Consider the following 9,352-nt stretch of genomic DNA (forward strand, 5'->3'; position numbering starts at 1 on the left):
CTGGGGGGGGTCATTCGGGCACTACCACCCCATCTGCATTTCTCCCTGCACCCCGGGCCCTTGGGGCTCACCAGGGAACCCTCTATGCACATACAGCAGGCGATCACCACCCACCTGCCCCGATGATCAGGGTGACAGGCACTCAGGGGACAAGGCACCAAGGCCCCCAGGCTGGCTCAGGACATGAGGCTGGCAGGATGAAAATAAGATTTACATCTCCTGATGCATAAAGTGTTTATCATTCACTGCTGCTGGATGTCTTCAGCCTGTGAAGAGTTTGCCTAACACAACATATTTCTTAAATAACGTGTCATGCCTTTCAAAGGACGTGCAGCCAAAAGCTGCAGCCAAAAAAACTCAAACAGGGCTAATCTTTCTGGAACCACTTAGAGTACCATATTTCAAGGGTATTTATCATACAGAAGAGACATTTGAAAATATACAAGTGTATGTACTAAACCACGGCTTCTGCTGACATCAAACACCCACTACCTGGGAAGGAGCAGGGAGAAGAAACCTTTGTGATTTAACAAACTCTTAGAAATTACTCAAAGCGGAGCAAATTTGCGTGGAAGGAGCCTAGCTATGAGCTTGTAATGGTGAGTGCAGCAGGGCCAAAACCACACAATCAGCCACGATAAATCAAAGCAGTTGGCAAATTCAGAGCACCACCAGCCAAAGAAAACACGGAATTACTCTTTGTCAGGTACAAGCGCAGCTAGGTGAGATCTTTCATATCTCTGTGCCAGACAAGCTGCCCTGCTTTTGTGGTCTAGCTGCCACAGTTCACAATCTGTACAGCAATTTCCTTTTCAGATAAGCAGAAGCAGATCTCTGCCATCTCAGTGGATGGGGATGCCTGAGGTGCCACAGATGGAAGAAGCCCAACAGATAGCTTTGACTTTAACTTACCCATCCGAGAGCCCGCTCGGTACCTGAATAGCCGAGCAGTGCTCTGAACCTGACTCACCCTAGGCGTGTTTAACACCCAGCTGCTGCAGGCAGGGTGTTGGAAAGGCAGAGACAGATCTTTCAGAGTTTGTGGTTACAAAGAAACACAGCCTGTCTGCTCCTGCAATTGCTCTGTCGAGCAGCGATGGAGGATGCTACCTCTGAGACGCAGCTGATGTGACCACTGGCTCTGTGGTTTGTTGGCTGAGTCGCACATTAGCCACCCAAAAATAACAAAACCTGCAATGGTATCAGCACAATTTCCTCTCTTGACAAGCAAAGTCTCTATACCCTGAAGGTGTTACTGCAACCACAAACACCTACAAACATCAGCATCAGCAGCTCTTTTGGAAGACACAAGGCCATGAAAAGAAACTTTAATTTCATAATGTTTAAATCTCAGGCTCCTGACTCCAAAAAACACTCAGCAGAGACAGCCCACATCCAAGCTTTGCTCTCACCATCTGCATTTCTTTACACATCCCCCAGCCTCCCAGGTGCCATTAGATGTCTGGCCACGGTGCTGGAAGGTGGATCCAAGTGGCAGAAGCAGCCCCAGCCCATGCCCAGGGGAGGGAGAAGCTGCTGCTGTGCTCCCAACCCACGGCACTTCTGCTGATGCATCTTAGGCACCTTGTCAGGGAGATACTGTGTTCTCCTCCCCAGAGGTTCTGGGCAGGGTGAGCCACCAGGAAGGAAAGCGAGTTGTCCGTGAGGAAATCCTGGCCCTCTTCGTCCCATCCAGCTCCAGCCCCAGCAGAGGGGCCCAGCCCTGCAGGGAAACACACCTTGGGCTCAGGGGTCCCTGCAGGTGTCGGCGTGAAAAGTGAATGAGGAAAGCATTCAGCACAGAAAAGTAACAGTCCCTTTGGGATCTTCCCAGTTTATAAGCAATTACAGCGAGCAGCTAAATAGAAGCATTTGGCATCCTCTGGAGTAAAGCCCCATAGCTCCCAGAAGCAGTAAGTGATGTAAAGCCGTGCTGGCATGGGAGGCTGCACATGATCTTGTGGTGTGCATGTGTCAGGACATCTGCTTCTGCGACCTCGTGCAGCTAAAGCTACCTCTGCATTCACCTGCGGCTGCCGAGGAGGGTGTAATGAGGAGAAACTTGCACCTCACGCAGGGAATTCCGCTGCTTCGTGCCAATTACAGCCAATTCAGGATTTCAGCAACTATTATTTATCACTGGGGCTCCCTGCTAACTGTTACCACGTCAGTGAGGAGCTAGTCGAAATGAGTTTCCAAATTAGCACCTCTACATTCGTTCCTTTCATGTTTGCTTCCCTTTATGAGGAATGTCAGCAAATCACAGGATCCCACTCAGGGTAAATTACCTGGGGATTTTCCGCATGAGCGTTCCGCTGAGCTGCATAGGCGGCATGGCAGCGAGCTCGTCATGCTGTTCACAGTGCCTAAGGCACCATGGGGAAGGAGCACAGACACTTCCAAAGCATGATCAAGTTGGAAAAATGCTTAAAACATCTTGTGAGAATGGGTGAGACTTCCTTGTGCAGCTCAGAGCATACCCAGGCCAAGTAGCGAGCTGCCAGCCCCAGCACAATGATCCCTCCCCAGTTTATCATTACTGAGTGAGAGAGGACATCAGGGGCTTCTCGCTTTCTGCCTGAGTTTATTCTCTGAGATGAGATCTTTTCTCTCTGGTGGAAAGCAGACTGGGGTGAATTTTCCTTAGAACCAGAGAAATAACAGGTCTTGACTCCATGGATTTCTGGCAACGGTTAAGCCTTGGAAAAACAGTTGTGTTGGCAGAAAAGTGAAAGACTCCCATATGCTGGAGACCATGGATGTTTCTCCAAATCCCAAGCAGATGGAGAACATCTCCTACACCGCGGTGCTACTCAGCAATGGCTGCTCCAGCATCCCTGCACTGAGTCAGAGCAGCAAGGGCCTGGGGGTCAGGCAGCAGACTTGAAGACATTGTAGGATGTCAGTCCTCCCTGCAGAGCTGGGGGAACAGAAGGGCTGGAGGGGACATGCTGAGGACCGAGGGCTCCATCGCATTAGGGTGGCACCAGTCACATCTTTGTCATGCAGAAGTGTGGTGGTATTTTAAAGCTGGGCTATGAAGGATGAGGGCTGCCTGGGGAGCTGAGACACAACACAGAGACGCAAGGCAGAAGCACCAGAAGTAGACATTTGCTCCAGATGACACAGGCTGAAATGAAATTCTCTGTGGTAATGGCTTTCCTGATGGCCAAAACGGAGCCGGCGGTGGGGACAGCAGTGGGATGGCACTGGCTGTAGGATGGTGCTGCTGGAGAGGCTCTGCAACCTGGTCCTTCCCAGGCACTGGGGCCAGGAGACACCACCCCAGAGAGCCCTCTCCAGCCTGGTCTCTATTTCTTCAGGGGTGAAGGCCCCAAAACCCCATAGCACATCACTATCCAAACCCAGCTGCCAGAGTGCAAAGGACAAGCGTCCCCTGACGCAGCCACAGCCAGACCTCTTTGCTCTCACTGCAGAAGGGGACACTGCAGCACTGCTGCTCCCTGCTTCACATCTACCCAGCGAGGGTCCTTAGAGAAAACCCTGGTGCTCTGGGCATTAACAGGAAACTGTCCTCTGGCCTCAAGCGATACACTAATGAACTCTGTAGAACACAGCTCCAAATCCCAGGGTTGGCCTGTCCAAAACTCTGCTCAGGGAGTTTGGGGCTTTTTTTAATTATCATTTTATTTTATTATTTATTTATTTTAGCACGTGGCCAAAGAAAACAACGCTGTGCAGCTGCCTTCAGCCTCGCGTTACCATTCCTTCCCTAATTGATCTTCTAGAAGCTACATGCCCTGAATCTTGCACAACTCCCATGCTCTCTCTCTACCTTAAAAGATGGCCAAGGCTATTTTCATGCTAGATTAGAAACCAGGCAGCATGAGGAAGGACTGGCAATGTTTCTGTCTGCTTCCCCCTTTGACATGACAGCAAGATAAAGCTCGCGGAGGGACCAGAGCAGAATGGCTGCCAAGCATCACTCCATACATGGTGCCTCCCCAGGAGAAGAAAATGAGATAAAAACGAGATAAAAACAGGCCACTGGGACCATCTCTCATCCTGATCCTTGGGAGCAAGGAACTTCCTTCCCTGTGGTCTTGCTTCTGCTCCCACGCCACTGCTCGACCCCCAGCCCCTGCCCGTCGCCGTGCTGCGGGCTCTGCCCCAAAGGTCTGCAGCCCCGAGTACACAAACAGATTGACAGCAGGTTGGGGACTTGCACACAGAGGTGGCCTGGAGCTTCCTGTAGTGGTTTCACACCTTTGATCTCTGGAACATGTATTTCAAGCCCAGGAAAGGCTTTTGTGCTGGCCAAGAAAATAACTACATAAAAGGATGGAGAGGGCTGATAAAGGAGGGGGTAAAAGGACTGTGCTGTAAAGGAAAAAGGCAGCCTACCCTATGGATTGAAACACCCAAGACATGAAGTGAGAACTGGCAAAGGTCAGGCTGAATTGGGTCTTGCAGAGAACGCCAAGAAAAATAGCAAGAGAAGTTTTAGCCGTATACATCAGAGGAAGGAAATAAAGAAGAAATGGAGCTGCTGCACAGACAGGATGGGGCATAGATTAAAGGTGGTCTGAGCATGATTCAAAACTAATGCCTGCTCTTCCTAACATCCTGTGGGTGTGCAGAGGGCGCAAGGATAAGAGGAGTGAGGAGATGGGGGTGGAAATGTCAGGTTCTCTGGGACCCGGAGTCGGAGGGCGGTGAGTGCAGGCCGGAGGCCGCGGCCTGCGGCAGGTTCTCATGAACAATGCCTTCAGCCTACATGTGAGTGCTGACTCTCCTTCCCTAACTGCAGCACTCGACTTGCCATCTGATTTCTAGACATTTCCAGGAAAATCTTCATCTCTGCTGAGCAGAACGTCAAGCCTGCTATGTGCCTAATCAGCTGTGCTAATCAAATGCTGCCACGTGGACTCAGCGCACGCAGCCCCCCTCGCTGACATCAGAACCCCCCTGCACACCCGAGCAGCAGCGTGGTTTTGCTGATTTGCAACCATTTACCCTTGGAATTTGCCCCCCTGCTGCCAAGAGGCCTGCACCCCACAGCAGCAGTGGCCCTGCTGCCCCCCCTGTGCCCCTCTAGCTTCAGGGCCAGCCAGGAAGGACCCAGCGCTGGCAGGGCTCAGCCTGCAGAAGGGGCCGCAGGGGAGTGCTGGAACCAGCGCAGCTCTAATTCAATTTCTACCCATTTTCCCTTTTGCCTTCACTTCATTACAGATTATTATTTTTTAAACTGAAGCAAACAGAGTCGATTCTGTTTCCAATTGAATTGCCCGGGGGCTGGCTCCTCTCCTCCAGCCAGCTCATACGATCTCTGCAGCAAGCTCCTTCCTGAGAGACCTGCAGCCAGAGGGCACGGTGCCTCATTTTGGGAGAGTTCCTCGTCCTGTAAGGACAGCAGCACCTCATTTCCAGTCAGTGGCTATTCCTTACAGCATTTAGACTATACAAGAAATGACTTCTATTCACGGACCTAAAGTAATCCCCAGCCTGAACTGGGACAAAAAGTTGGGATATTTTGCAGGTGAGGCATTCAGAGCAATGACAAGAAAGGTTCTCACTTCCATTTCCAGCTTAATCTACAGACCAACCTACTTGCTATGCTGCACGAATGATAAGCACAAATTTCTAAATAAGTTGTTTCAAAGAAAAAAAAAAAAAAAAAAGAAAAAAAAAAGAACCATTCTCCTTTGAAAAGTGTCAATGTGAGACTTCACAAAGATTTCTAAATATAGCTACTTCAAAAGAACGAGTGCAATAAGGAGCCCGGTCAAAACCTATCCTTCGCTGCACAGGCTGTCGGATTTTGGAGAACACATGGTGTCTGCTGGGAAGATGCTGAGCTGGAAACAGGTCCTTGTGTGACCCCAGCCCCACCAGCTGCCACCAGTCCCATGCAGGGGCTGCACTAGTCCCAGAGCCACCAGCCTGCCCCAACCATCACATCCCTCTTCCACCTTCTTCCCCATCACCTCACACTTTGGGGCTGCTGTGGGGCAAGCATAGCTCAGTGCCGTGCAAGGGAAAGGAAAGGTCTCAGCCCAGAAATCCAGGACAGTCCTGCCTTTTCTGAGCAAGTCCAGATGAATTTCAATGAAAGATTTTTCAAACCTATTCTAATGATTTGAAATATTTCTGAGCACTCTTTGCACGCTCCAGCCAGGTTTCAGGGGGAGCATGCTCTTCTGAGAGCACTGTTTCCTATTTTTGTCAGCACACTGAACATAGCCTCTAAATTAAAATCTTCTATTTCCAGTCTATTTCGATCAACTCCACTTCCTTCAGTTTAAAAGATACAATAAGAATAGACGAGCTCTTGCAAATTAAAAGCCTCTCTTGCTTAACAAATTGTCTCTCCGCAATAATTAATTGTCTGGAGAGAGATTCCAGCCCTAGGTTTTTGGCCTCATTCCAGGCTGTGTAAAGGAAAAAAAAAAAGTACATAATTTGGGAACGTGCTGCCTCTTGGCCCTGGCGATGCCCACCCTGTGCATGGTGGGGTCTGACCCCTCCACCAGCGCCTGGCACAGCGGTGTCCCCGCCGGTGTGGCTGTCATCAGCTGAGCATGCCAGGCACACCTCAGCACTCATTTCTGCTCCACCCCAAGGCAATCCCTGGCAGGCAGATCGCTCACCCCGAGCCATTTCAGCCGCTCCCACGGTGGTGGCTGTCAGCAACCAGTGGTGTGCACAGGCTGGGTACACCCAGAGCGATACGCAGGCGATGCCAGGTGTTGCGGCTCCAGGCGGGCTTTGGGACTTCGTCCAACTTAAACTTCCTTGAGAAATTCCTTCCAGCACGTGATGGTCCTTATGATGAGTAAGCTTAAATTAATTTTTGGTTTTGCAACCTAAGCTCTTGGCTGCTTTTCCTCCCGGAGGTAGGCAGACCTGGAAATAGAGGTAGGTTGTGGTGTCTGGTCCTGCAAAACTCTGTCGGACTTTTCTCAGGGGACACGTCCTCCAGGCCCTGCACACCCTGTGTTCCCCTCACCCACAGAGCACTTCAGCCACGGAAGTCTCCATCAAGAGGAAGTCCTCCTGCACCCAGGAGATGAGGAGGAGGCCCCTATCAGCCAAGATCAACCCTCAGGAAGCCCTACCTGCATCAGAAGACATTCATACGTGGGTCAGGGCAGAAAAATCCCCTGCTTCTTTACCCTCTCCCACACGCAGCAGCAGCTCCATCGCCAGCCACGGAGCAGCATAAGCAGGCTGCCACAGCCCCCGTTGTCACCCAGTCCCCTGCAGCAGGGTGTGAATTGAGGACCCTCCTTGGCCTGTGGAGATGCTGGATAATGTGAGCCCTCAGCCACCTGCAGGATGCTTAATACTAGTGGGAAGCCAGCTAGCACTCTCCAGTCCTCGTTAGAGCTTGGAGGGTTTTGTATAAAACAAATAGACCAGCAAACTGGAAATAAACCTCTAACATCCCCTCTCTGCACTAAGAAGCTATAGAAATATGGCACAGACAGTGTCTGTAGTCTGACACCATCTCGCAGCAGATGGGATCCTGCTAAGTCTGATTGGGATCACCAGTGCCGCACCCAGGAGGGTGGGAAAGGTTTGAGCACCCTTCTCTTCTCCAGTCCCGGTATGACAAAGGTGCCTGGGGACAGAGATGTTCCTGGAACAGCCAGAATTAGTGGCAACCCGTGTATATAGCTTCAAGTAGGTTATTCCCAGCAGGATGTTGCTCTAGAGCTGGGTCACCGAGGGGCAGGGCTGTGTCTCCAGCACGGGTCCCTCCCACGCTGGCCAGGCCCTGGTGCCCCCCTCCCTGCCGCTGTTGTGCGCCTCCTCCCCTCGCAGCGACCATTCCCATAAGTGTGCTTCAGCTTCCGCAGCCCCCAGCAGGAAAATCTATTGTAGTTAACCTTTTTGTCCACGGCAGGATTTTACGGGAATATATTTTGGGGAAAAAACAAGCTAAGTGATTAACAAAACCCCAGCACATCTGGGAAATCCCTGACTTTTAGCTTCACTGCATGTTCTGAAGATCTGAATGGACTACTGCCCTCTCCCATCCACCCACGGAGAGCAGCTCCATGCGTCCGGGTCAGGATCTTTCTACAGATTTTGGTTAGGACACAGCTCAGCACAAGTCCCACCTCCCCAGCGCAGCCTCTCCCAGCAGTATCTGGACCCCACTGGGACTCCCCCGGCCCCTATCGAGCTGACCTGCTGTGGGGGTCTCCCACATCTGCCACCTCCCTCCGGGCACAACTCCTCCACAAAGGTTTTCTAGGAGCTCCCATTTGCCAAATCTTGCATCCCTGTTCCAGAAGTCCCAGACTTTCCCTGGCTTTTCTTGCATTTTCCCAGCATCCCAGCTCCCAGCATTGCCGTCACGTTTAATAAACTGCTGTTTAAACATGCGCAGGATGCCAGAAAACCTTTTAATTTCCTGACCCATTACTCACACCACAGCTCTGCACAGCCCATTTGGGGCTCTCAGTCCCAGTCCATGAGTTTCTCCGATGTCTGCATGCTCTTGGCAAGCCCCGGTGTCACCAGCGGCACGGCAGTGATGGCTCAGATGTCCCTGCCAGCACCCTGCTGCAGCCCATGGGGCTGACGGAGCTGCAGGAGGCTTTGGATTCTCCCAGCTCCCCAAGGAAAGACAGAGCACACCCAGCTCCCAGCTCGTGTGGCTTTCCTGCTCCCCAGGCAGCAGGGACTTTGTGCTGGGAGGGATCAGGGTGAGGGAGTTGGGGGGCCCTGACCCAATAGCCCTTTATTCCCACAAAGCACTTCACAGCCTGAGACTTCCAGACCAAAGAAAAAAAACCCTCCTAGAGCACAGCCAAAGGATAGAAGTCAATACCCTAGCGACTTTGGCTGAGGAACATTCCTCAGCGGATTTTAATCTTGTTTTGCCAGAGGGTTCCCTCCGCACCACGCAGCAGATGCTCTGCGTCCCTGCTGAACCCCAGCACTGCCACTCAGCAGGAAAACTCTGGAGCTCCAGCAGACCCCCGGCTTATTAAAGATAGATCCATGCTTGGGACTGCAGAGGTAAACACATCAAAGGTGTTTTGCTGTGTGTGCCAGGGCAGCTGGTGTCCCTCTTTGGCTGGGGTTGAGGCAGGGACATTTTTGGCACTGGGGCATCACAGCCTGGCTGGTGGAGGAGCCAGATCCAATTCTGCCTAATCTGGGGATCCCAGGGCCTCATCCTGCCCTCAGTGAGACACGTCAGTCCCTGGCTATTTGCTGGGGGCACAGAAGTGACCGGCATTGCTCACCCCAGCCACATGGAGCCATCTGGATGGCCAGGCTTGGCCAGAGCTCTGCTGCCAGCCCAGCCCTAGGGCAAGAGCTAAAAGGGGAAGTAGCTCCTTGCACAGCTGTGCCAGCAGTTAATATTTGCACA

Source organism: Anas platyrhynchos, chromosome 14 (assembly GCF_047663525.1).
Source record: "Anas platyrhynchos isolate ZD024472 breed Pekin duck chromosome 14, IASCAAS_PekinDuck_T2T, whole genome shotgun sequence".
In the NCBI taxonomy this organism is placed as follows: Eukaryota; Metazoa; Chordata; class Aves; order Anseriformes; family Anatidae; genus Anas; species Anas platyrhynchos.